The sequence below is a fragment of the Hyla sarda genome, unplaced genomic scaffold (assembly GCF_029499605.1).
Source record: "Hyla sarda isolate aHylSar1 unplaced genomic scaffold, aHylSar1.hap1 scaffold_387, whole genome shotgun sequence".
In the NCBI taxonomy this organism is placed as follows: domain Eukaryota; kingdom Metazoa; phylum Chordata; class Amphibia; order Anura; family Hylidae; genus Hyla; species Hyla sarda.
The window spans coordinates 54-27,333 of NW_026610406.1; the positions used below are offsets into that span (position 1 = coordinate 54).

At 46.1% G+C, this 27,280-nt stretch overlaps 12 non-coding genes across 12 annotated transcripts; all 12 read left to right on the top strand.

Moving 5' to 3' along the window:
- Positions 1-1,703: 1,703 nt before the first annotated feature.
- Positions 1,704-1,894, top strand: LOC130332749 (U2 spliceosomal RNA). Its single transcript, XR_008875329.1, has one exon. It is a non-coding gene; the product is annotated as a U2 spliceosomal RNA (small nuclear RNA).
- A 2,089-nt stretch (positions 1,895-3,983) lies between these two features.
- Positions 3,984-4,174, top strand: LOC130332762 (U2 spliceosomal RNA). The gene has a single exon (XR_008875340.1). It is a non-coding gene; the product is annotated as a U2 spliceosomal RNA (small nuclear RNA).
- A 2,078-nt stretch (positions 4,175-6,252) lies between these two features.
- Positions 6,253-6,443, top strand: LOC130332774 (U2 spliceosomal RNA). The gene has a single exon (XR_008875351.1). It is a non-coding gene; the product is annotated as a U2 spliceosomal RNA (small nuclear RNA).
- A 2,082-nt stretch (positions 6,444-8,525) lies between these two features.
- Positions 8,526-8,716, top strand: LOC130332786 (U2 spliceosomal RNA). Its single transcript, XR_008875362.1, has one exon. It is a non-coding gene; the product is annotated as a U2 spliceosomal RNA (small nuclear RNA).
- A 2,091-nt stretch (positions 8,717-10,807) lies between these two features.
- On the top strand, positions 10,808-10,998 carry LOC130332669 (U2 spliceosomal RNA). Its single transcript, XR_008875261.1, has one exon. It is a non-coding gene; the product is annotated as a U2 spliceosomal RNA (small nuclear RNA).
- Positions 10,999-13,094: 2,096 nt separating this feature from the next.
- LOC130332681 (U2 spliceosomal RNA) lies at positions 13,095-13,285 on the top strand. The gene has a single exon (XR_008875273.1). It is a non-coding gene; the product is annotated as a U2 spliceosomal RNA (small nuclear RNA).
- Positions 13,286-15,365: 2,080 nt separating this feature from the next.
- Positions 15,366-15,556, top strand: LOC130332694 (U2 spliceosomal RNA). The gene has a single exon (XR_008875284.1). It is a non-coding gene; the product is annotated as a U2 spliceosomal RNA (small nuclear RNA).
- Positions 15,557-17,644: 2,088 nt separating this feature from the next.
- On the top strand, positions 17,645-17,835 carry LOC130332706 (U2 spliceosomal RNA). Its single transcript, XR_008875295.1, has one exon. It is a non-coding gene; the product is annotated as a U2 spliceosomal RNA (small nuclear RNA).
- Positions 17,836-19,922: 2,087 nt separating this feature from the next.
- Positions 19,923-20,113, top strand: LOC130332718 (U2 spliceosomal RNA). The gene has a single exon (XR_008875306.1). It is a non-coding gene; the product is annotated as a U2 spliceosomal RNA (small nuclear RNA).
- Positions 20,114-22,190: 2,077 nt separating this feature from the next.
- Positions 22,191-22,381, top strand: LOC130332730 (U2 spliceosomal RNA). The gene has a single exon (XR_008875317.1). It is a non-coding gene; the product is annotated as a U2 spliceosomal RNA (small nuclear RNA).
- Positions 22,382-24,463: 2,082 nt separating this feature from the next.
- Positions 24,464-24,654, top strand: LOC130332744 (U2 spliceosomal RNA). The gene has a single exon (XR_008875325.1). It is a non-coding gene; the product is annotated as a U2 spliceosomal RNA (small nuclear RNA).
- A 2,085-nt stretch (positions 24,655-26,739) lies between these two features.
- Positions 26,740-26,930, top strand: LOC130332746 (U2 spliceosomal RNA). The gene has a single exon (XR_008875326.1). It is a non-coding gene; the product is annotated as a U2 spliceosomal RNA (small nuclear RNA).
- Positions 26,931-27,280: the final 350 nt, after the last annotated feature.

Genomic DNA, 27,280 nt, shown 5'->3' on the forward strand with positions numbered 1-27,280 from the left:
CCCTACCCCTTAATTCCCTGGTTGAACTTGATGGACATATGTCTTTTTTCGACCGTACTAACTATGTAACTATGTAACATAACATGGGGGGGGGGGGTCTCCTGGCTGTTCACACAGGTGTGTCATTGCTGTACATTGACCATGCATTGCTTCTGTGGTATTGCAAAGGCAAAGACAAATGCTTCCAGCCATCCATTGCACTAATGGATTGGTCATCAGCTGGCTGTCTATGTCCCGCATCAATATAGACCAAAGTACAGAGGGTTAGGCTATGCTATTGTGCACCTACCTGATGCATCAGAAGGTGCGAGGCCCTTGCTAAATTCTGTGCACAGACTTTGAGATCTATGCTTTAGACTGTATCTAAACCTGCTCCAACATGGACTGACATTCTGGCCTACTTTCAGCCGATGCGACTTGTCTGTCGCTGAACAGTCGCTTTTTATGTATTCAGCACCTATGTATAATGTTGTAAAAATGCTCTAGAAGCTAAAGTCGCAGAAATGTCACACATATTTGGCCTGCAACTTTCTGTGCGACAAATTCAGACAGGAAAAATCAGTATAAATCCTTAGAAAATTATCCCCCAGTGTCTCCATCTGCTGGCGGTATTGAATAAGCATTGCTGCACTGATGGGGTATGCATTAGACGAAAAAAAAGAAGAAAAAGAAGAATAATACGCCCAGAAAAGAGGCGAAAAGGAGAAAAACGTAAAAAAACGTGAAAAAAAAGTAAGAGGAAGAGAAGGGAAAAAAAGGTGGAAATGGGTTTAAAAGTGATTTCGGCGGAGAAATATATATATATATATATATATATATATATATATATACGCGCACACACACACATATATATAAACGTATTCTCCGTTGAGATATTGCAGCCGCTGCTGTGTCCAGGCCCAGGAGCCTTAGCACTGTGCTGTGATGTCACTCAATACCACTGACATCACTAGGTGTAAACAACATCTCTCCTTTGCTGTGTATGTGACTATGGAGCTGTTTGGTGATGTCGTCTATTATGGCCTTCATAGAAGCAACAGGAGATTGTTGCATCCATCTAGAACCCTCAGAACTACAGTGCTATGATGTCACTCACTTCCACAGGCCTTGCAGAGTGTAAACAACAACAACCCAGCTTTGTTGTGTATGTAACCATAGGGATTTGTGATGTCACCTAGAACCTTCACAGCAGCGACAGCTTTATGAGGAGCATCAGCACTGCTCTGCCTGAGCAGAACCATCACCGCCATAGGTTGTCAAATAACCCGGGTTTAACCCACACAGGTAAGTCCAATGGGGTGCAGGCATGTCCTCTATGCTTACAGCTTCCCGTGGGTGTTGGTTTGATACCGTTTGGGGACAGCCAAGGAGGCATCTGCAGGCAACAAAGGTAGGTGTGTGCTTGTGTGTGTGTTTCCTATGCAGATCCTAAGCCCAGTGTCACATGCAAGTAGGAGGAGTAAGAAGGGTTCCTGGCAAATCCGGGTTATGGATTGCATTTAAAAAGGCCCCGTGGGAGTGCAATGGGCCCCTGTCTTGCTGCTTAGCAATAATGGTATGGGTTTAGGTTCTGCTGTGTGTACTGGTGGTTGACTGCCCCCCAGCCCAGAGTGTGCATGGAAAATTGTCTGGCAGCCTCCCTGACAGCAAGCAGTGATAGTGCCCATGAAGGGGACCTTGTTGGGCCCGCCCCTTTCACGGTTATCGCTTCTCGGCCTTTTGGCTAAGATCAAGTGTAGTATCTGTTCTTATCAGTTTAATATCTGATACGTCCCCTATCTGGGGACCATATATTAAATGGATTTTTGAGAACGGGGGCCGATTTCGAAGCTTGCTTCCGTCGCCCTATGCATTGACCCGATATGGCAGTATCTTCGGGTACAGTGCACCACCCCCTTACAGGGTTAAAAAGAAAGATTCCTACTTTCATTGCTACCTGCTTGCTGGCTAGCCAGCTAGCCAGCCCTGTGGGCCTTGCTGCTGCTGCTGCTGCAGCCAAAAAACAAAAGGTGGTGCTGCTGCTGCTTCTGCTTCTGCTTGTGTCTGGCCGCTGTTGGAGCGTCCAGGCACAGGACTTCTGCTGCTGCTGACTAAATGGCCTCCTTAATTGGATCATTTGAGTAGCCAGCACACCTGTGCAGGTAGGGCATGACATGATAGGCAGCTGCCTTGATAGCGGGTGGGTGCTGAATGTTCCTAATTGACAAAATAAGATTAATGCTTATGAAGAAATATAAAATCTCATCCCTTCCCCAATATCGCGCCACACCCCTACCCCTTAATTCCCTGGTTGAACTTGATGGACATATGTCTTTTTTCGACCGTACTAACTATGTAACTATGTAACATAACATGGGGGGGGGGGGGGTCTCCTGGCTGTTCACACAGGTGTGTCATTGCTGTACATTGACCATGCATTGCTTCTGTGGTATTGCAAAGGCAAAGACAAATGCTTCCAGCCATCCATTGCACTAATGGATTGGTCATCAGCTGGCTGTCTATGTCCCGCATCAATATAGACCAAAGTACAGAGGGTTAGGCTATGCTATTGTGCACCTACCTGATGCATCAGAAGGTGCGAGGCCCTTGCTAAATTCTGTGCACAGACTTTGAGATCTATGCTTTAGACTGTATCTAAACCTGCTCCAACATGGACTGACATTCTGGCCTACTTTCAGCCGATGCGACTTGTCTGTCGCTGAACAGTCGCTTTTTATGTATTCAGCACCTATGTATAATGTTGTAAAAATGCTCTAGAAGCTAAAGTCGCAGAAATGTCACACATATTTGGCCTGCAACTTTCTGTGCGACAAATTCAGACAGGAAAAATCAGTATAAATCCTTAGAAAATTATCCCCCAGTGTCTCCATCTGCTGGCGGTATTGAATAAGCATTGCTGCACTGATGGGGTATGCATTAGACGAAAAAAATGAAGAAAAAGAAGAATAATACGCCCAGAAAAGAGGCGAAAAGGAGAAAAACGTAAAAAAACGTGAAAAAAAAGTAAGAGGAAGAGAAGGGAAAAAAAGGTGGAAATGGGTTTAAAAGTGATTTCGGCGGAGATATATTATATATATATATATATATATATATATATATATATATATATACGCGCACACACACACATATATATAAACGTATTCTCCGTTGAGATATTGCAGCCGCTGCTGTGTCCAGGCCCAGGAGCCTTAGCACTGTGCTGTGATGTCACTCAATACCACTGACATCACTAGGTGTAAACAACATCTCTCCTTTGCTGTGTATGTGACTATGGAGCTGTTTGGTGATGTCGTCTATTATGGCCTTCATAGAAGCAACAGGAGATTGTTGCATCCATCTAGAACCCTCAGAACTACAGTGCTATGATGTCACTCACTTCCACAGGCCTTGCAGAGTGTAAACAACAACAACCCAGCTTTGTTGTGTATGTAACCATAGGGATTTGTGATGTCACCTAGAACCTTCACAGCAGCGACAGCTTTATGAGGAGCATCAGCACTGCTCTGCCTGAGCAGAACCATCACCGCCATAGGTTGTCAAATAACCCGGGTTTAACCCACACAGGTAAGTCCAATGGGGTGCAGGCATGTCCTCTATGCTTACAGCTTCCCGTGGGTGTTGGTTTGATACCGTTTGGGGACAGCCAAGGAGGCATCTGCAGGCAACAAAGGTAGGTGTGTGCTTGTGTGTGTGTTTCCTATGCAGATCCTAAGCCCAGTGTCACATGCAAGTAGGAGGAGTAAGAAGGGTTCCTGGCAAATCCGGGTTATGGATTGCATTTAAAAAGGCCCCGTGGGAGTGCAATGGGCCCCTGTCTTGCTGCTTAGCAATAATGGTATGGGTTTAGGTTCTGCTGTGTGTACTGGTGGTTGACTGCCCCCCAGCCCAGAGTGTGCATGGAAAATTGTCTGGCAGCCTCCCTGACAGCAAGCAGTGATAGTGCCCATGAAGGGGACCTTGTTGGGCCCGCCCCTTTCACGGTTATCGCTTCTCGGCCTTTTGGCTAAGATCAAGTGTAGTATCTGTTCTTATCAGTTTAATATCTGATACGTCCCCTATCTGGGGACCATATATTAAATGGATTTTTGAGAACGGGGGCCGATTTCGAAGCTTGCTTCCGTCGCCCTATGCATTGACCCGATATGGCAGTATCTTCGGGTACAGTGCACCACCCCCTTACAGGGTTAAAAAGAAAGATTCCTACTTTCATTGCTACCTGCTTGCTGGCTAGCCAGCTAGCCAGCCCTGTGGGCCTTGCTGCTGCTGCTGCTGCAGCCAAAAAACAAAAGGTGGTGCTGCTGCTGCTTCTGCTTCTGCTTGTGTCTGGCCGCTGTTGGAGCGTCCAGGCACAGGACTTCTGCTGCTGCTGACTAAATGGCCTCCTTAATTGGATCATTTGAGTAGCCAGCACACCTGTGCAGGTAGGGCATGACATGATAGGCAGCTGCCTTGATAGCGGGTGGGTGCTGAATGTTCCTAATTGACAAAATAAGATTAATGCTTATGAAGAAATATAAAATCTCATCCCTTCCCCAATATCGCGCCACACCCCTACCCCTTAATTCCCTGGTTGAACTTGATGGACATATGTCTTTTTTCGACCGTACTAACTATGTAACTATGTAACATAACATGGGGGGGGGGGGTCTCCTGGCTGTTCACACAGGTGTGTCATTGCTGTACATTGACCATGCATTGCTTCTGTGGTATTGCAAAGGCAAAGACAAATGCTTCCAGCCATCCATTGCACTAATGGATTGGTCATCAGCTGGCTGTCTATGTCCCGCATCAATATAGACCAAAGTACAGAGGGTTAGGCTATGCTATTGTGCACCTACCTGATGCATCAGAAGGTGCGAGGCCCTTGCTAAATTCTGTGCACAGACTTTGAGATCTATGCTTTAGACTGTATCTAAACCTGCTCCAACATGGACTGACATTCTGGCCTACTTTCAGCCGATGCGACTTGTCTGTCGCTGAACAGTCGCTTTTTATGTATTCAGCACCTATGTATAATGTTGTAAAAATGCTCTAGAAGCTAAAGTCGCAGAAATGTTACACATATTTGGCCTGCAACTTTCTGTGCGACAAATTCAGACAGGAAAAATCAGTATAAATCCTTAGAAAATTATCCCCCAGTGTCTCCATCTGCTGGCGGTATTGAATAAGCATTGCTGCACTGATGGGGTATGCATTAGACGAAAAAAAAGAAGAAAAAGAAGAATAATACGCCCAGAAAAGAGGCGAAAAGGAGAAAAACGTAAAAAAACGTGAAAAAAAAGTAAGAGGAAGAGAAGGGAAAAAAAGGTGGAAATGGGTTTAAAAGTGATTTCGGCGGAGAAATATATATATATATATATATATATATATATATATATACGCGCACACACACACATATATATAAACGTATTCTCCGTTGAGATATTGCAGCCGCTGCTGTGTCCAGGCCCAGGAGCCTTAGCACTGTGCTGTGATGTCACTCAATACCACTGACATCACTAGGTGTAAACAACATCTCTCCTTTGCTGTGTATGTGACTATGGAGCTGTTTGGTGATGTCGTCTATTATGGCCTTCATAGAAGCAACAGGAGATTGTTGCATCCATCTAGAACCCTCAGAACTACAGTGCTATGATGTCACTCACTTCCACAGGCCTTGCAGAGTGTAAACAACAACAACCCAGCTTTGTTGTGTATGTAACCATAGGGATTTGTGATGTCACCTAGAACCTTCACAGCAGTGACAGCTTTATGAGGAGCATCAGCACTGCTCTGCCTGAGCAGAACCATCACCGCCATAGGTTGTCAAATAACCCGGGTTTAACCCACACAGGTAAGTCCAATGGGGTGCAGGCATGTCCTCTATGCTTACAGCTTCCCGTGGGTGTTGGTTTGATACCGTTTGGGGACAGCCAAGGAGGCATCTGCAGGCAACAAAGGTAGGTGTGTGCTTGTGTGTGTGTTTCCTATGCAGATCCTAAGCCCAGTGTCACATGCAAGTAGGAGGAGTAAGAAGGGTTCCTGGCAAATCCGGGTTATGGATTGCATTTAAAAAGGCCCCGTGGGAGTGCAATGGGCCCCTGTCTTGCTGCTTAGCAATAATGGTATGGGTTTAGGTTCTGCTGTGTGTACTGGTGGTTGACTGCCCCCCAGCCCAGAGTGTGCATGGAAAATTGTCTGGCAGCCTCCCTGACAGCAAGCAGTGATAGTGCCCATGAAGGGGACCTTGTTGGGCCCGCCCCTTTCACGGTTATCGCTTCTCGGCCTTTTGGCTAAGATCAAGTGTAGTATCTGTTCTTATCAGTTTAATATCTGATACGTCCCCTATCTGGGGACCATATATTAAATGGATTTTTGAGAACGGGGGCCGATTTCGAAGCTTGCTTCCGTCGCCCTATGCATTGACCCGATATGGCAGTATCTTCGGGTACAGTGCACCACCCCCTTACAGGGTTAAAAAGAAAGATTCCTACTTTCATTGCTACCTGCTTGCTGGCTAGCCAGCTAGCCAGCCCTGTGGGCCTTGCTGCTGCTGCTGCTGCAGCCAAAAAACAAAAGGTGGTGCTGCTGCTGCTTCTGCTTCTGCTTGTGTCTGGCCGCTGTTGGAGCGTCCAGGCACAGGACTTCTGCTGCTGCTGACTAAATGGCCTCCTTAATTGGATCATTTGAGTAGCCAGCACACCTGTGCAGGTAGGGCATGACATGATAGGCAGCTGCCTTGATAGCGGGTGGGTGCTGAATGTTCCTAATTGACAAAATAAGATTAATGCTTATGAAGAAATATAAAATCTCATCCCTTCCCCAATATCGCGCCACACCCCTACCCCTTAATTCCCTGGTTGAACTTGATGGACATATGTCTTTTTTCGACCGTACTAACTATGTAACTATGTAACATAACATGGGGGGGGGGGGTCTCCTGGCTGTTCACACAGGTGTGTCATTGCTGTACATTGACCATGCATTGCTTCTGTGGTATTGCAAAGGCAAAGACAAATGCTTCCAGCCATCCATTGCACTAATGGATTGGTCATCAGCTGGCTGTCTATGTCCCGCATCAATATAGACCAAAGTACAGAGGGTTAGGCTATGCTATTGTGCACCTACCTGATGCATCAGAAGGTGCGAGGCCCTTGCTAAATTCTGTGCACAGACTTTGAGATCTATGCTTTAGACTGTATCTAAACCTGCTCCAACATGGACTGACATTCTGGCCTACTTTCAGCCGATGCGACTTGTCTGTCGCTGAACAGTCGCTTTTTATGTATTCAGCACCTATGTATAATGTTGTAAAAATGCTCTAGAAGCTAAAGTCGCAGAAATGTCACACATATTTGGCCTGCAACTTTCTGTGCGACAAATTCAGACAGGAAAAATCAGTATAAATCCTTAGAAAATTATCCCCCAGTGTCTCCATCTGCTGGCGGTATTGAATAAGCATTGCTGCACTGATGGGGTATGCATTAGACGAAAAAAAAGAAGAAAAAGAAGAATAATACGCCCAGAAAAGAGGCGAAAAGGAGAAAAACGTAAAAAAACGTGAAAAAAAAGTAAGAGGAAGAGAAGGGAAAAAAAGGTGGAAATGGGTTTAAAAGTGATTTCGGCGGAGAAATATATATATATATATATATATATATATATATATATATATACGCGCACACACACACATATATATAAACGTATTCTCCGTTGAGATATTGCAGCCGCTGCTGTGTCCAGGCCCAGGAGCCTTAGCACTGTGCTGTGATGTCACTCAATACCACTGACATCACTAGGTGTAAACAACATCTCTCCTTTGCTGTGTATGTGACTATGGAGCTGTTTGGTGATGTCGTCTATTATGGCCTTCATAGAAGCAACAGGAGATTGTTGCATCCATCTAGAACCCTCAGAACTACAGTGCTATGATGTCACTCACTTCCACAGGCCTTGCAGAGTGTAAACAACAACAACCCAGCTTTGTTGTGTATGTAACCATAGGGATTTGTGATGTCACCTAGAACCTTCACAGCAGCGACAGCTTTATGAGGAGCATCAGCACTGCTCTGCCTGAGCAGAACCATCACCGCCATAGGTTGTCAAATAACCCGGGTTTAACCCACACAGGTAAGTCCAATGGGGTGCAGGCATGTCCTCTATGCTTACAGCTTCCCGTGGGTGTTGGTTTGATACCGTTTGGGGACAGCCAAGGAGGCATCTGCAGGCAACAAAGGTAGGTGTGTGCTTGTGTGTGTGTTTCCTATGCAGATCCTAAGCCCAGTGTCACATGCAAGTAGGAGGAGTAAGAAGGGTTCCTGGCAAATCCGGGTTATGGATTGCATTTAAAAAGGCCCCGTGGGAGTGCAATGGGCCCCTGTCTTGCTGCTTAGCAATAATGGTATGGGTTTAGGTTCTGCTGTGTGTACTGGTGGTTGACTGCCCCCCAGCCCAGAGTGTGCATGGAAAATTGTCTGGCAGCCTCCCTGACAGCAAGCAGTGATAGTGCCCATGAAGGGGACCTTGTTGGGCCCGCCCCTTTCACGGTTATCGCTTCTCGGCCTTTTGGCTAAGATCAAGTGTAGTATCTGTTCTTATCAGTTTAATATCTGATACGTCCCCTATCTGGGGACCATATATTAAATGGATTTTTGAGAACGGGGGCCGATTTCGAAGCTTGCTTCCGTCGCCCTATGCATTGACCCGATATGGCAGTATCTTCGGGTACAGTGCACCACCCCCTTACAGGGTTAAAAAGAAAGATTCCTACTTTCATTGCTACCTGCTTGCTGGCTAGCCAGCTAGCCAGCCCTGTGGGCCTTGCTGCTGCTGCTGCTGCAGCCAAAAAACAAAAGGTGGTGCTGCTGCTGCTTCTGCTTCTGCTTGTGTCTGGCCGCTGTTGGAGCGTCCAGGCACAGGACTTCTGCTGCTGCTGACTAAATGGCCTCCTTAATTGGATCATTTGAGTAGCCAGCACACCTGTGCAGGTAGGGCATGACATGATAGGCAGCTGCCTTGATAGCGGGTGGGTGCTGAATGTTCCTAATTGACAAAATAAGATTAATGCTTATGAAGAAATATAAAATCTCATCCCTTCCCCAATATCGCGCCACACCCCTACCCCTTAATTCCCTGGTTGAACTTGATGGACATATGTCTTTTTTCGACCGTACTAACTATGTAACTATGTAACATAACATGGGGGGGGGGGGGTCTCCTGGCTGTTCACACAGGTGTGTCATTGCTGTACATTGACCATGCATTGCTTCTGTGGTATTGCAAAGGCAAAGACAAATGCTTCCAGCCATCCATTGCACTAATGGATTGGTCATCAGCTGGCTGTCTATGTCCCGCATCAATATAGACCAAAGTACAGAGGGTTAGGCTATGCTATTGTGCACCTACCTGATGCATCAGAAGGTGCGAGGCCCTTGCTAAATTCTGTGCACAGACTTTGAGATCTATGCTTTAGACTGTATCTAAACCTGCTCCAACATGGACTGACATTCTGGCCTACTTTCAGCCGATGCGACTTGTCTGTCGCTGAACAGTCGCTTTTTATGTATTCAGCACCTATGTATAATGTTGTAAAAATGCTCTAGAAGCTAAAGTCGCAGAAATGTCACACATATTTGGCCTGCAACTTTCTGTGCGACAAATTCAGACAGGAAAAATCAGTATAAATCCTTAGAAAATTATCCCCCAGTGTCTCCATCTGCTGGCGGTATTGAATAAGCATTGCTGCACTGATGGGGTATGCATTAGACGAAAAAAAAGAAGAAAAAGAAGAATAATACGCCCAGAAAAGAGGCGAAAAGGAGAAAAACGTAAAAAAACGTGAAAAAAAAGTAAGAGGAAGAGAAGGGAAAAAAAGGTGGAAATGGGTTTAAAAGTGATTTCGGCGGAGAAATATATATATATATATATATATATATATATATATATATATATATATATACGCGCACACACACACATATATATAAACGTATTCTCCGTTGAGATATTGCAGCCGCTGCTGTGTCCAGGCCCAGGAGCCTTAGCACTGTGCTGTGATGTCACTCAATACCACTGACATCACTAGGTGTAAACAACATCTCTCCTTTGCTGTGTATGTGACTATGGAGCTGTTTGGTGATGTCGTCTATTATGGCCTTCATAGAAGCAACAGGAGATTGTTGCATCCATCTAGAACCCTCAGAACTACAGTGCTATGATGTCACTCACTTCCACAGGCCTTGCAGAGTGTAAACAACAACAACCCAGCTTTGTTGTGTATGTAACCATAGGGATTTGTGATGTCACCTAGAACCTTCACAGCAGCGACAGCTTTATGAGGAGCATCAGCACTGCTCTGCCTGAGCAGAACCATCACCGCCATAGGTTGTCAAATAACCCGGGTTTAACCCACACAGGTAAGTCCAATGGGGTGCAGGCATGTCCTCTATGCTTACAGCTTCCCGTGGGTGTTGGTTTGATACCGTTTGGGGACAGCCAAGGAGGCATCTGCAGGCAACAAAGGTAGGTGTGTGCTTGTGTGTGTGTTTCCTATGCAGATCCTAAGCCCAGTGTCACATGCAAGTAGGAGGAGTAAGAAGGGTTCCTGGCAAATCCGGGTTATGGATTGCATTTAAAAAGGCCCCGTGGGAGTGCAATGGGCCCCTGTCTTGCTGCTTAGCAATAATGGTATGGGTTTAGGTTCTGCTGTGTGTACTGGTGGTTGACTGCCCCCCAGCCCAGAGTGTGCATGGAAAATTGTCTGGCAGCCTCCCTGACAGCAAGCAGTGATAGTGCCCATGAAGGGGACCTTGTTGGGCCCGCCCCTTTCACGGTTATCGCTTCTCGGCCTTTTGGCTAAGATCAAGTGTAGTATCTGTTCTTATCAGTTTAATATCTGATACGTCCCCTATCTGGGGACCATATATTAAATGGATTTTTGAGAACGGGGGCCGATTTCGAAGCTTGCTTCCGTCGCCCTATGCATTGACCCGATATGGCAGTATCTTCGGGTACAGTGCACCACCCCCTTACAGGGTTAAAAAGAAAGATTCCTACTTTCATTGCTACCTGCTTGCTGGCTAGCCAGCTAGCCAGCCCTGTGGGCCTTGCTGCTGCTGCTGCTGCAGCCAAAAAACAAAAGGTGGTGCTGCTGCTGCTTCTGCTTCTGCTTGTGTCTGGCCGCTGTTGGAGCGTCCAGGCACAGGACTTCTGCTGCTGCTGACTAAATGGCCTCCTTAATTGGATCATTTGAGTAGCCAGCACACCTGTGCAGGTAGGGCATGACATGATAGGCAGCTGCCTTGATAGCGGGTGGGTGCTGAATGTTCCTAATTGACAAAATAAGATTAATGCTTATGAAGAAATATAAAATCTCATCCCTTCCCCAATATCGCGCCACACCCCTACCCCTTAATTCCCTGGTTGAACTTGATGGACATATGTCTTTTTTCGACCGTACTAACTATGTAACTATGTAACATAACATGGGGGGGGGGGGGGTCTCCTGGCTGTTCACACAGGTGTGTCATTGCTGTACATTGACCATGCATTGCTTCTGTGGTATTGCAAAGGCAAAGACAAATGCTTCCAGCCATCCATTGCACTAATGGATTGGTCATCAGCTGGCTGTCTATGTCCCGCATCAATATAGACCAAAGTACAGAGGGTTAGGCTATGCTATTGTGCACCTACCTGATGCATCAGAAGGTGCGAGGCCCTTGCTAAATTCTGTGCACAGACTTTGAGATCTATGCTTTAGACTGTATCTAAACCTGCTCCAACATGGACTGACATTCTGGCCTACTTTCAGCCGATGCGACTTGTCTGTCGCTGAACAGTCGCTTTTTATGTATTCAGCACCTATGTATAATGTTGTAAAAATGCTCTAGAAGCTAAAGTCGCAGAAATGTCACACATATTTGGCCTGCAACTTTCTGTGCGACAAATTCAGACAGGAAAAATCAGTATAAATCCTTAGAAAATTATCCCCCAGTGTCTCCATCTGCTGGCGGTATTGAATAAGCATTGCTGCACTGATGGGGTATGCATTAGACGAAAAAAAAGAAGAAAAAGAAGAATAATACGCCCAGAAAAGAGGCGAAAAGGAGAAAAACGTAAAAAAACGTGAAAAAAAAGTAAGAGGAAGAGAAGGGAAAAAAAGGTGGAAATGGGTTTAAAAGTGATTTCGGCGGAGAAATATATATATATATATATATATATATATATATATATATATATATATATATATACGCGCACACACACACATATATATAAACGTATTCTCCGTTGAGATATTGCAGCCGCTGCTGTGTCCAGGCCCAGGAGCCTTAGCACTGTGCTGTGATGTCACTCAATACCACTGACATCACTAGGTGTAAACAACATCTCTCCTTTGCTGTGTATGTGACTATGGAGCTGTTTGGTGATGTCGTCTATTATGGCCTTCATAGAAGCAACAGGAGATTGTTGCATCCATCTAGAACCCTCAGAACTACAGTGCTATGATGTCACTCACTTCCACAGGCCTTGCAGAGTGTAAACAACAACAACCCAGCTTTGTTGTGTATGTAACCATAGGGATTTGTGATGTCACCTAGAACCTTCACAGCAGCGACAGCTTTATGAGGAGCATCAGCACTGCTCTGCCTGAGCAGAACCATCACCGCCATAGGTTGTCAAATAACCCGGGTTTAACCCACACAGGTAAGTCCAATGGGGTGCAGGCATGTCCTCTATGCTTACAGCTTCCCGTGGGTGTTGGTTTGATACCGTTTGGGGACAGCCAAGGAGGCATCTGCAGGCAACAAAGGTAGGTGTGTGCTTGTGTGTGTGTTTCCTATGCAGATCCTAAGCCCAGTGTCACATGCAAGTAGGAGGAGTAAGAAGGGTTCCTGGCAAATCCGGGTTATGGATTGCATTTAAAAAGGCCCCGTGGGAGTGCAATGGGCCCCTGTCTTGCTGCTTAGCAATAATGGTATGGGTTTAGGTTCTGCTGTGTGTACTGGTGGTTGACTGCCCCCCAGCCCAGAGTGTGCATGGAAAATTGTCTGGCAGCCTCCCTGACAGCAAGCAGTGATAGTGCCCATGAAGGGGACCTTGTTGGGCCCGCCCCTTTCACGGTTATCGCTTCTCGGCCTTTTGGCTAAGATCAAGTGTAGTATCTGTTCTTATCAGTTTAATATCTGATACGTCCCCTATCTGGGGACCATATATTAAATGGATTTTTGAGAACGGGGGCCGATTTCGAAGCTTGCTTCCGTCGCCCTATGCATTGACCCGATATGGCAGTATCTTCGGGTACAGTGCACCACCCCCTTACAGGGTTAAAAAGAAAGATTCCTACTTTCATTGCTACCTGCTTGCTGGCTAGCCAGCTAGCCAGCCCTGTGGGCCTTGCTGCTGCTGCTGCTGCAGCCAAAAAACAAAAGGTGGTGCTGCTGCTGCTTCTGCTTCTGCTTGTGTCTGGCCGCTGTTGGAGCGTCCAGGCACAGGACTTCTGCTGCTGCTGACTAAATGGCCTCCTTAATTGGATCATTTGAGTAGCCAGCACACCTGTGCAGGTAGGGCATGACATGATAGGCAGCTGCCTTGATAGCGGGTGGGTGCTGAATGTTCCTAATTGACAAAATAAGATTAATGCTTATGAAGAAATATAAAATCTCATCCCTTCCCCAATATCGCGCCACACCCCTACCCCTTAATTCCCTGGTTGAACTTGATGGACATATGTCTTTTTTCGACCGTACTAACTATGTAACTATGTAACATAACATGGGGGGGGGGGGGGTCTCCTGGCTGTTCACACAGGTGTGTCATTGCTGTACATTGACCATGCATTGCTTCTGTGGTATTGCAAAGGCAAAGACAAATGCTTCCAGCCATCCATTGCACTAATGGATTGGTCATCAGCTGGCTGTCTATGTCCCGCATCAATATAGACCAAAGTACAGAGGGTTAGGCTATGCTAGTGCACCTACCTGATGCATCAGAAGGTGCGAGGCCCTTGCTAAATTCTGTGCACAGACTTTGAGATCTATGCTTTAGACTGTATCTAAACCTGCTCCAACATGGACTGACATTCTGGCCTACTTTCAGCCGATGCGACTTGTCTGTCGCTGAACAGTCGCTTTTTATGTATTCAGCACCTATGTATAATGTTGTAAAAATGCTCTAGAAGCTAAAGTCGCAGAAATGTCACACATATTTGGCCTGCAACTTTCTGTGCGACAAATTCAGACAGGAAAAATCAGTATAAATCCTTAGAAAATTATCCCCCAGTGTCTCCATCTGCTGGCGGTATTGAATAAGCATTGCTGCACTGATGGGGTATGCATTAGACGAAAAAAAAGAAGAAAAAGAAGAATAATACGCCCAGAAAAGAGGCGAAAAGGAGAAAAACGTAAAAAAACGTGAAAAAAAAGTAAGAGGAAGAGAAGGGAAAAAAAGGTGGAAATGGGTTTAAAAGTGATTTCGGCGGAGAAATATATATATATATATATATATATATATATATATATATACGCGCACACACACACATATATATAAACGTATTCTCCGTTGAGATATTGCAGCCGCTGCTGTGTCCAGGCCCAGGAGCCTTAGCACTGTGCTGTGATGTCACTCAATACCACTGACATCACTAGGTGTAAACAACATCTCTCCTTTGCTGTGTATGTGACTATGGAGCTGTTTGGTGATGTCGTCTATTATGGCCTTCATAGAAGCAACAGGAGATTGTTGCATCCATCTAGAACCCTCAGAACTACAGTGCTATGATGTCACTCACTTCCACAGGCCTTGCAGAGTGTAAACAACAACAACCCAGCTTTGTTGTGTATGTAACCATAGGGATTTGTGATGTCACCTAGAACCTTCACAGCAGCGACAGCTTTATGAGGAGCATCAGCACTGCTCTGCCTGAGCAGAACCATCACCGCCATAGGTTGTCAAATAACCCGGGTTTAACCCACACAGGTAAGTCCAATGGGGTGCAGGCATGTCCTCTATGCTTACAGCTTCCCGTGGGTGTTGGTTTGATACCGTTTGGGGACAGCCAAGGAGGCATCTGCAGGCAACAAAGGTAGGTGTGTGCTTGTGTGTGTGTTTCCTATGCAGATCCTAAGCCCAGTGTCACATGCAAGTAGGAGGAGTAAGAAGGGTTCCTGGCAAATCCGGGTTATGGATTGCATTTAAAAAGGCCCCGTGGGAGTGCAATGGGCCCCTGTCTTGCTGCTTAGCAATAATGGTATGGGTTTAGGTTCTGCTGTGTGTACTGGTGGTTGACTGCCCCCCAGCCCAGAGTGTGCATGGAAAATTGTCTGGCAGCCTCCCTGACAGCAAGCAGTGATAGTGCCCATGAAGGGGACCTTGTTGGGCCCGCCCCTTTCACGGTTATCGCTTCTCGGCCTTTTGGCTAAGATCAAGTGTAGTATCTGTTCTTATCAGTTTAATATCTGATACGTCCCCTATCTGGGGACCATATATTAAATGGATTTTTGAGAACGGGGGCCGATTTCGAAGCTTGCTTCCGTCGCCCTATGCATTGACCCGATATGGCAGTATCTTCGGGTACAGTGCACCACCCCCTTACAGGGTTAAAAAGAAAGATTCCTACTTTCATTGCTACCTGCTTGCTGGCTAGCCAGCTAGCCAGCCCTGTGGGCCTTGCTGCTGCTGCTGCTGCAGCCAAAAAACAAAAGGTGGTGCTGCTGCTGCTTCTGCTTCTGCTTGTGTCTGGCCGCTGTTGGAGCGTCCAGGCACAGGACTTCTGCTGCTGCTGACTAAATGGCCTCCTTAATTGGATCATTTGAGTAGCCAGCACACCTGTGCAGGTAGGGCATGACATGATAGGCAGCTGCCTTGATAGCGGGTGGGTGCTGAATGTTCCTAATTGACAAAATAAGATTAATGCTTATGAAGAAATATAAAATCTCATCCCTTCCCCAATATCGCGCCACACCCCTACCCCTTAATTCCCTGGTTGAACTTGATGGACATATGTCTTTTTTCGACCGTACTAACTATGTAACTATGTAACATAACATGGGGGGGGGGGGGGTCTCCTGGCTGTTCACACAGGTGTGTCATTGCTGTACATTGACCATGCATTGCTTCTGTGGTATTGCAAAGGCAAAGACAAATGCTTCCAGCCATCCATTGCACTAATGGATTGGTCATCAGCTGGCTGTCTATGTCCCGCATCAATATAGACCAAAGTACAGAGGGTTAGGCTATGCTATTGTGCACCTACCTGATGCATCAGAAGGTGCGAGGCCCTTGCTAAATTCTGTGCACAGACTTTGAGATCTATGCTTTAGACTGTATCTAAACCTGCTCCAACATGGACTGACATTCTGGCCTACTTTCAGCCGATGCGACTTGTCTGTCGCTGAACAGTCGCTTTTTATGTATTCAGCACCTATGTATAATGTTGTAAAAATGCTCTAGAAGCTAAAGTCGCAGAAATGTCACACATATTTGGCCTGCAACTTTCTGTGCGACAAATTCAGACAGGAAAAATCAGTATAAATCCTTAGAAAATTATCCCCCAGTGTCTCCATCTGCTGGCGGTATTGAATAAGCATTGCTGCACTGATGGGGTATGCATTAGACGAAAAAAAAGAAGAAAAAGAAGAATAATACGCCCAGAAAAGAGGCGAAAAGGAGAAAAACGTAAAAAAACGTGAAAAAAAAGTAAGAGGAAGAGAAGGGAAAAAAAGGTGGAAATGGGTTTAAAAGTGATTTCGGCGGAGAAATATATATATATATATATATATATATATATATATATATATATATACGCGCACACACACACATATATATAAACGTATTCTCCGTTGAGATATTGCAGCCGCTGCTGTGTCCAGGCCCAGGAGCCTTAGCACTGTGCTGTGATGTCACTCAATACCACTGACATCACTAGGTGTAAACAACATCTCTCCTTTGCTGTGTATGTGACTATGGAGCTGTTTGGTGATGTCGTCTATTATGGCCTTCATAGAAGCAACAGGAGATTGTTGCATCCATCTAGAACCCTCAGAACTACAGTGCTATGATGTCACTCACTTCCACAGGCCTTGCAGAGTGTAAACAACAACAACCCAGCTTTGTTGTGTATGTAACCATAGGGATTTGTGATGTCACCTAGAACCTTCACAGCAGCGACAGCTTTATGAGGAGCATCAGCACTGCTCTGCCTGAGCAGAACCATCACCGCCATAGGTTGTCAAATAACCCGGGTTTAACCCACACAGGTAAGTCCAATGGGGTGCAGGCATGTCCTCTATGCTTACAGCTTCCCGTGGGTGTTGGTTTGATACCGTTTGGGGACAGCCAAGGAGGCATCTGCAGGCAACAAAGGTAGGTGTGTGCTTGTGTGTGTGTTTCCTATGCAGATCCTAAGCCCAGTGTCACATGCAAGTAGGAGGAGTAAGAAGGGTTCCTGGCAAATCCGGGTTATGGATTGCATTTAAAAAGGCCCCGTGGGAGTGCAATGGGCCCCTGTCTTGCTGCTTAGCAATAATGGTATGGGTTTAGGTTCTGCTGTGTGTACTGGTGGTTGACTGCCCCCCAGCCCAGAGTGTGCATGGAAAATTGTCTGGCAGCCTCCCTGACAGCAAGCAGTGATAGTGCCCATGAAGGGGACCTTGTTGGGCCCGCCCCTTTCACGGTTATCGCTTCTCGGCCTTTTGGCTAAGATCAAGTGTAGTATCTGTTCTTATCAGTTTAATATCTGATACGTCCCCTATCTGGGGACCATATATTAAATGGATTTTTGAGAACGGGGGCCGATTTCGAAGCTTGCTTCCGTCGCCCTATGCATTGACCCGATATGGCAGTATCTTCGGGTACAGTGCACCACCCCCTTACAGGGTTAAAAAGAAAGATTCCTACTTTCATTGCTACCTGCTTGCTGGCTAGCCAGCTAGCCAGCCCTGTGGGCCTTGCTGCTGCTGCTGCTGCAGCCAAAAAACAAAAGGTGGTGCTGCTGCTGCTTCTGCTTCTGCTTGTGTCTGGCCGCTGTTGGAGCGTCCAGGCACAGGACTTCTGCTGCTGCTGACTAAATGGCCTCCTTAATTGGATCATTTGAGTAGCCAGCACACCTGTGCAGGTAGGGCATGACATGATAGGCAGCTGCCTTGATAGCGGGTGGGTGCTGAATGTTCCTAATTGACAAAATAAGATTAATGCTTATGAAGAAATATAAAATCTCATCCCTTCCCCAATATCGCGCCACACCCCTACCCCTTAATTCCCTGGTTGAACTTGATGGACATATGTCTTTTTTCGACCGTACTAACTATGTAACTATGTAACATAACATGGGGGGGGGGGGGTCTCCTGGCTGTTCACACAGGTGTGTCATTGCTGTACATTGACCATGCATTGCTTCTGTGGTATTGCAAAGGCAAAGACAAATGCTTCCAGCCATCCATTGCACTAATGGATTGGTCATCAGCTGGCTGTCTATGTCCCGCATCAATATAGACCAAAGTACAGAGGGTTAGGCTATGCTATTGTGCACCTACCTGATGCATCAGAAGGTGCGAGGCCCTTGCTAAATTCTGTGCACAGACTTTGAGATCGATGCTTTAGACTGTATCTAAACCTGCTCCAACATGGACTGACATTCTGGCCTACTTTCAGCCGATGCGACTTGTCTGTCGCTGAACAGTCGCTTTTTATGTATTCAGCACCTATGTATAATGTTGTAAAAATGCTCTAGAAGCTAAAGTCGCAGAAATGTCACACATATTTGGCCTGCAACTTTCTGTGCGACAAATTCAGACAGGAAAAATCAGTATAAATCCTTAGAAAATTATCCCCCAGTGTCTCCATCTGCTGGCGGTATTGAATAAGCATTGCTGCACTGATGGGGTATGCATTAGACGAAAAAAAAGAAGAAAAAGAAGAATAATACGCCCAGAAAAGAGGCGAAAAGGAGAAAAACGTAAAAAAACGTGAAAAAAAAGTAAGAGGAAGAGAAGGGAAAAAAAGGTGGAAATGGGTTTAAAAGTGATTTCGGCGGAGAAATATATATATATATATATATATATATATATATATATATATATATACGCGCACACACACACATATATATAAACGTATTCTCCGTTGAGATATTGCAGCCGCTGCTGTGTCCAGGCCCAGGAGCCTTAGCACTGTGCTGTGATGTCACTCAATACCACTGACATCACTAGGTGTAAACAACATCTCTCCTTTGCTGTGTATGTGACTATGGAGCTGTTTGGTGATGTCGTCTATTATGGCCTTCATAGAAGCAACAGGAGATTGTTGCATCCATCTAGAACCCTCAGAACTACAGTGCTATGATGTCACTCACTTCCACAGGCCTTGCAGAGTGTAAACAACAACAACCCAGCTTTGTTGTGTATGTAACCATAGGGATTTGTGATGTCACCTAGAACCTTCACAGCAGCGACAGCTTTATGAGGAGCATCAGCACTGCTCTGCCTGAGCAGAACCATCACCGCCATAGGTTGTCAAATAACCCGGGTTTAACCCACACAGGTAAGTCCAATGGGGTGCAGGCATGTCCTCTATGCTTACAGCTTCCCGTGGGTGTTGGTTTGATACCGTTTGGGGACAGCCAAGGAGGCATCTGCAGGCAACAAAGGTAGGTGTGTGCTTGTGTGTGTGTTTCCTATGCAGATCCTAAGCCCAGTGTCACATGCAAGTAGGAGGAGTAAGAAGGGTTCCTGGCAAATCCGGGTTATGGATTGCATTTAAAAAGGCCCCGTGGGAGTGCAATGGGCCCCTGTCTTGCTGCTTAGCAATAATGGTATGGGTTTAGGTTCTGCTGTGTGTACTGGTGGTTGACTGCCCCCCAGCCCAGAGTGTGCATGGAAAATTGTCTGGCAGCCTCCCTGACAGCAAGCAGTGATAGTGCCCATGAAGGGGACCTTGTTGGGCCCGCCCCTTTCACGGTTATCGCTTCTCGGCCTTTTGGCTAAGATCAAGTGTAGTATCTGTTCTTATCAGTTTAATATCTGATACGTCCCCTATCTGGGGACCATATATTAAATGGATTTTTGAGAACGGGGGCCGATTTCGAAGCTTGCTTCCGTCGCCCTATGCATTGACCCGATATGGCAGTATCTTCGGGTACAGTGCACCACCCCCTTACAGGGTTAAAAAGAAAGATTCCTACTTTCATTGCTACCTGCTTGCTGGCTAGCCAGCTAGCCAGCCCTGTGGGCCTTGCTGCTGCTGCAGCCAAAAAACAAAAGGTGGTGCTGCTGCTGCTTCTGCTTCTGCTTGTGTCTGGCCGCTGTTGGAGCGTCCAGGCACAGGACTTCTGCTGCTGCTGACTAAATGGCCTCCTTAATTGGATCATTTGAGTAGCCAGCACACCTGTGCAGGTAGGGCATGACATGATAGGCAGCTGCCTTGATAGCGGGTGGGTGCTGAATGTTCCTAATTGACAAAATAAGATTAATGCTTATGAAGAAATATAAAATCTCATCCCTTCCCCAATATCGCGCCACACCCCTACCCCTTAATTCCCTGGTTGAACTTGATGGACATATGTCTTTTTTCGACCGTACTAACTATGTAACTATGTAACATAACATGGGGGGGGGGGGGGGGTCTCCTGGCTGTTCACACAGGTGTGTCATTGCTGTACATTGACCATGCATTGCTTCTGTGGTATTGCAAAGGCAAAGACAAATGCTTCCAGCCATCCATTGCACTAATGGATTGGTCATCAGCTGGCTGTCTATGTCCCGCATCAATATAGACCAAAGTACAGAGGGTTAGGCTATGCTATTGTGCACCTACCTGATGCATCAGAAGGTGCGAGGCCCTTGCTAAATTCTGTGCACAGACTTTGAGATCTATGCTTTAGACTGTATCTAAACCTGCTCCAACATGGACTGACATTCTGGCCTACTTTCAGCCGATGCGACTTGTCTGTCGCTGAACAGTCGCTTTTTATGTATTCAGCACCTATGTATAATGTTGTAAAAATGCTCTAGAAGCTAAAGTCGCAGAAATGTCACACATATTTGGCCTGCAACTTTCTGTGCGACAAATTCAGACAGGAAAAATCAGTATAAATCCTTAGAAAATTATCCCCCAGTGTCTCCATCTGCTGGCGGTATTGAATAAGCATTGCTGCACTGATGGGGTATGCATTAGACGAAAAAAAAGAAGAAAAAGAAGAATAATACGCCCAGAAAAGAGGCGAAAAGGAGAAAAACGTAAAAAAACGTGAAAAAAAAGTAAGAGGAAGAGAAGGGAAAAAAAGGTGGAAATGGGTTTAAAAGTGATTTCGGCGGAGAATATATATATATATATATATATATATATATATATATATACGCGCACACACACACATATATATAAACGTATTCTCCGTTGAGATATTGCAGCCGCTGCTGTGTCCAGGCCCAGGAGCCTTAGCACTGTGCTGTGATGTCACTCAATACCACTGACATCACTAGGTGTAAACAACATCTCTCCTTTGCTGTGTATGTGACTATGGAGCTGTTTGGTGATGTCGTCTATTATGGCCTTCATAGAAGCAACAGGAGATTGTTGCATCCATCTAGAACCCTCAGAACTACAGTGCTATGATGTCACTCACTTCCACAGGCCTTGCAGAGTGTAAACAACAACAACCCAGCTTTGTTGTGTATGTAACCATAGGGATTTGTGATGTCACCTAGAACCTTCACAGCAGCGACAGCTTTATGAGGAGCATCAGCACTGCTCTGCCTGAGCAGAACCATCACCGCCATAGGTTGTCAAATAACCCGGATTTAACCCACACAGGTAAGTCCAATGGGGTGCAGGCATGTCCTCTATGCTTACAGCTTCCCGTGGGTGTTGGTTTGATACCGTTTGGGGACAGCCAAGGAGGCATCTGCAGGCAACAAAGGTAGGTGTGTGCTTGTGTGTGTGTTTCCTATGCAGATCCTAAGCCCAGTGTCACATGCAAGTAGGAGGAGTAAGAAGGGTTCCTGGCAAATCCGGGTTATGGATTGCATTTAAAAAGGCCCCGTGGGAGTGCAATGGGCCCCTGTCTTGCTGCTTAGCAATAATGGTATGGGTTTAGGTTCTGCTGTGTGTACTGGTGGTTGACTGCCCCCCAGCCCAGAGTGTGCATGGAAAATTGTCTGGCAGCCTCCCTGACAGCAAGCAGTGATAGTGCCCATGAAGGGGACCTTGTTGGGCCCGCCCCTTTCACGGTTATCGCTTCTCGGCCTTTTGGCTAAGATCAAGTGTAGTATCTGTTCTTATCAGTTTAATATCTGATACGTCCCCTATCTGGGGACCATATATTAAATGGATTTTTGAGAACGGGGGCCGATTTCGAAGCTTGCTTCCGTCGCCCTATGCATTGACCCGATATGGCAGTATCTTCGGGTACAGTGCACCACCCCCTTACAGGGTTAAAAAGAAAGATTCCTACTTTCATTGCTACCTGCTTGCTGGCTAGCCAGCTAGCCAGCCCTGTGGGCCTTGCTGCTGCTGCTGCTGCAGCCAAAAAACAAAAGGTGGTGCTGCTTCTGCTTCTGCTTGTGTCTGGCCGCTGTTGGAGCGTCCAGGCACAGGACTTCTGCTGCTGCTGACTAAATGGCCTCCTTAATTGGATCATTTGAGTAGCCAGCACACCTGTGCAGGTAGGGCATGACATGATAGGCAGCTGCCTTGATAGCGGGTGGGTGCTGAATGTTCCTAATTGACAAAATAAGATTAATGCTTATGAAGAAATATAAAATCTCATCCCTTCCCCAATATCGCGCCACACCCCTACCCCTTAATTCCCTGGTTGAACTTGATGGACATATGTCTTTTTTCGACCGTACTAACTATGTAACTATGTAACATAACATGGGGGGGGGGGGGTCTCCTGGCTGTTCACACAGGTGTGTCATTGCTGTACATTGACCATGCATTGCTTCTGTGGTATTGCAAAGGCAAAGACAAATGCTTCCAGCCATCCATTGCACTAATGGATTGGTCATCAGCTGGCTGTCTATGTCCCGCATCAATATAGACCAAAGTACAGAGGGTTAGGCTATGCTATTGTGCACCTACCTGATGCATCAGAAGGTGCGAGGCCCTTGCTAAATTCTGTGCACAGACTTTGAGATCTATGCTTTAGACTGTATCTAAACCTGCTCCAACATGGACTGACATTCTGGCCTACTTTCAGCCAATGCGACTTGTCTGTCGCTGAACAGTCGCTTTTTATGTATTCAGCACCTATGTATAATGTTGTAAAAATGCTCTAGAAGCTAAAGTCGCAGAAATGTCACACATATTTGGCCTGCAACTTTCTGTGCGACAAATTCAGACAGGAAAAATCAGTATAAATCCTTAGAAAATTATCCCCCAGTGTCTCCATCTGCTGGCGGTATTGAATAAGCATTGCTGCACTGATGGGGTATGCATTAGACGAAAAAAAAGAAGAAAAAGAAGAATAATACGCCCAGAAAAGAGGCGAAAAGGAGAAAAACGTAAAAAAACGTGAAAAAAAAGTAAGAGGAAGAGAAGGGAAAAAAAGGTGGAAATGGGTTTAAAAGTGATTTCGGCGGAGAATATATATATATATATATATATATATATATATATATATATATATATACGCGCACACACACACATATATATAAACGTATTCTCCGTTGAGATATTGCAGCCGCTGCTGTGTCCAGGCCCAGGAGCCTTAGCACTGTGCTGTGATGTCACTCAATACCACTGACATCACTAGGTGTAAACAACATCTCTCCTTTGCTGTGTATGTGACTATGGAGCTGTTTGGTGATGTCGTCTATTATGGCCTTCATAGAAGCAACAGGAGATTGTTGCATCCATCTAGAACCCTCAGAACTACAGTGCTATGATGTCACTCACTTCCACAGGCCTTGCAGAGTGTAAACAACAACAACCCAGCTTTGTTGTGTATGTAACCATAGGGATTTGTGATGTCACCTAGAACCTTCACAGCAGCGACAGCTTTATGAGGAGCATCAGCACTGCTCTGCCTGAGCAGAACCATCACCGCCATAGGTTGTCAAATAACCCGGATTTAACCCACACAGGTAAGTCCAATGGGGTGCAGGCATGTCCTCTATGCTTACAGCTTCCCGTGGGTGTTGGTTTGATACCGTTTGGGGACAGCCAAGGAGGCATCTGCAGGCAACAAAGGTAGGTGTGTGCTTGTGTGTGTGTTTCCTATGCAGATCCTAAGCCCAGTGTCACATGCAAGTAGGAGGAGTAAGAAGGGTTCCTGGCAAATCCGGGTTATGGATTGCATTTAAAAAGGCCCCGTGGGAGTGCAATGGGCCCCTGTCTTGCTGCTTAGCAATAATGGTATGGGTTTAGGTTCTGCTGTGTGTACTGGTGGTTGACTGCCCCCCAGCCCAGAGTGTGCATGGAAAATTGTCTGGCAGCCTCCCTGACAGCAAGCAGTGATAGTGCCCATGAAGGGGACCTTGTTGGGCCCGCCCCTTTCACGGTTATCGCTTCTCGGCCTTTTGGCTAAGATCAAGTGTAGTATCTGTTCTTATCAGTTTAATATCTGATACGTCCCCTATCTGGGGACCATATATTAAATGGATTTTTGAGAACGGGGGCCGATTTCGAAGCTTGCTTCCGTCGCCCTATGCATTGACCCGATATGGCAGTATCTTCGGGTACAGTGCACCACCCCCTTACAGGGTTAAAAAGAAAGATTCCTACTTTCATTGCTACCTGCTTGCTGGCTAGCCAGCTAGCCAGCCCTGTGGGCCTTGCTGCTGCTGCAGCCAAAAAACAAAAGGTGGTGCTGCTGCTGCTTCTGCTTCTGCTTGTGTCTGGCCCCTGTTGGAGCGTCCAGGCACAGGACTTCTGCTGCTGCTGACTAAATGGCCTCCTTAATTGGATCATTTGAGTAGCCAGCACACCTGTGCAGGTAGGGCATGACATGATAGGCAGCTGCCTTGATAGCGGGTGGGTGCTGAATGTTCCTAATTGACAAAATAAGATTAATGCTTATGAAGAAATATAAAATCTCATCCCTTCCCCAATATCGCGCCACACCCCTACCCCTTAATTCCCTGGTTGAACGTGATGGACATATGTCTTTTTTCGACCGTACTAACTATGTAACTATGTAACATAACATGGGGGGGGGGGGGGGTCTCCTGGCTGTTCACACAGGTGTGTCATTGCTGTACATTGACCATGCATTGCTTCTGTGGTATTGCAAAGGCAAAGACAAATGCTTCCAGCCATCCATTGCACTAATGGATTGGTCATCAGCTGGCTGTCTATGTCCCGCATCAATATAGACCAAAGTACAGAGGGTTAGGCTATGCTATTGTGCACCTACCTGATGCATCAGAAGGTGCGAGGCCCTTGCTAAATTCTGTGCACAGACTTTGAGATCTATGCTTTAGACTGTATCTAAACCTGCTCCAACATGGACTGACATTCTGGCCTACTTTCAGCCGATGCGACTTGTCTGTCGCTGAACAGTCGCTTTTTATGTATTCAGCACCTATGTATAATGTTGTAAAAATGCTCTAGAAGCTAAAGTCGCAGAAATGTCACACATATTTGGCCTGCAACTTTCTGTGCGACAAATTCAGACAGGAAAAATCAGTATAAATCCTTAGAAAATTATCCCCCAGTGTCTCCATCTGCTGGCGGTATTGAATAAGCATTGCTGCACTGATGGGGTATGCATTAGACGAAAAAAAAGAAGAAAAAGAAGAATAATACGCCCAGAAAAGAGGCGAAAAGGAGAAAAACGTAAAAAAACGTGAAAAAAAAGTAAGAGGAAGAGAAGGGAAAAAAAGGTGGAAATGGGTTTAAAAGTGATTTCGGCGGAGAAATATATATATATATATATATATATATATATATATATATATATATATATGCGCACACACACACATAGATATAAACGTATTCTCCGTTGAGATATTGCAGCCGCTGCTGTGTCCAGGCCCAGGAGCCTTAGCACTGTGCTGTGATGTCACTCAATACCACTGACATCACTAGGTGTAAACAACATCTCTCCTTTGCTGTGTATGTGACTATGGAGCTGTTTGGTGATGTCGTCTATTACGGCCTTCATAGAAGCAACAGGAGATTGTTGCATCCATCTTGAACCCTCAGAACTACAGTGCTATGATGTCACTCACTTCCACAGGCCTTGCAGAGTGTAAACAACAACAACCCAGCTTTGTTGTGTATGTAACCAAAGGGATTTGTGATGTCACCTAGAACCTTCACAGCAGCGACAGCTTTATGAGGAGCATCAGCACTGCTCTGCCTGAGCAGAACCATCACCGCCATAGGTTGTCAAATAACCCGGATTTAACCCACACAGGTAAGTCCAATGGGGTGCAGGCATGTCCTCTATGCTTACAGCTTCCCGTGGGTGTTGGTTTGATACCGTTTGGGGACAGCCAAGGAGGCATCTGCAGGCAACAAAGGTAGGTGTGTGCTTGTGTGTGTGTTTCCTATGCAGATCCTAAGCCCAGTGTCACATGCAAGTAGGAGGAGTAAGAAGGGTTCCTGGCAAATCCGGGTTATGGATTGCATTTAAAAAGGCCCCGTGGGAGTGCAATGGGCCCCTGTCTTGCTGCTTAGCAATAATGGTATGGGTTTAGGTTCTGCTGTGTGTACTGGTGGTTGACTGCCCCCCAGCCCAGAGTGTGCATGGAAAATTGTCTGGCAGCCTCCCTGACAGCAAGCAGTGATAGTGCCCATGAAGGGGACCTTGTTGGGCCCGCCCCTTTCACGGTTATCGCTTCTCGGCCTTTTGGCTAAGATCAAGTGTAGTATCTGTTCTTATCAGTTTAATATCTGATACGTCCCCTATCTGGGGACCATATATTAAATGGATTTTTGAGAACGGGGGCCGATTTCGAAGCTTGCTTCCGTCGCCCTATGCATTGACCCGATATGGCAGTATCTTCGGGTACAGTGCACCACCCCCTTACAGGGTTAAAAAGAAAGATTCCTACTTTCATTGCTACCTGCTTGCTGGCTAGCCAGCTAGCCAGCCCTGTGGGCCTTGCTGCTGCTGCAGCCAAAAAACAAAAGGTGGTGCTGCTGCTGCTTCTGCTGCTTCTGCTTCTGCTTGTGTCTGGCCCCTGTTGGAGCGTCCAGGCACAGGACTTCTGCTGCTGCTGACTAAATGGCCTCCTTAATTGGATCATTTGAGTAGCCAGCACACCTGTGCAGGTAGGGCATGACATGATAGGCAGCTGCCTTGATAGCGGGTGGGTGCTGAATGTTCCTAATTGACAAAATAAGATTAATGCTTATGAAGAAATATAAAATC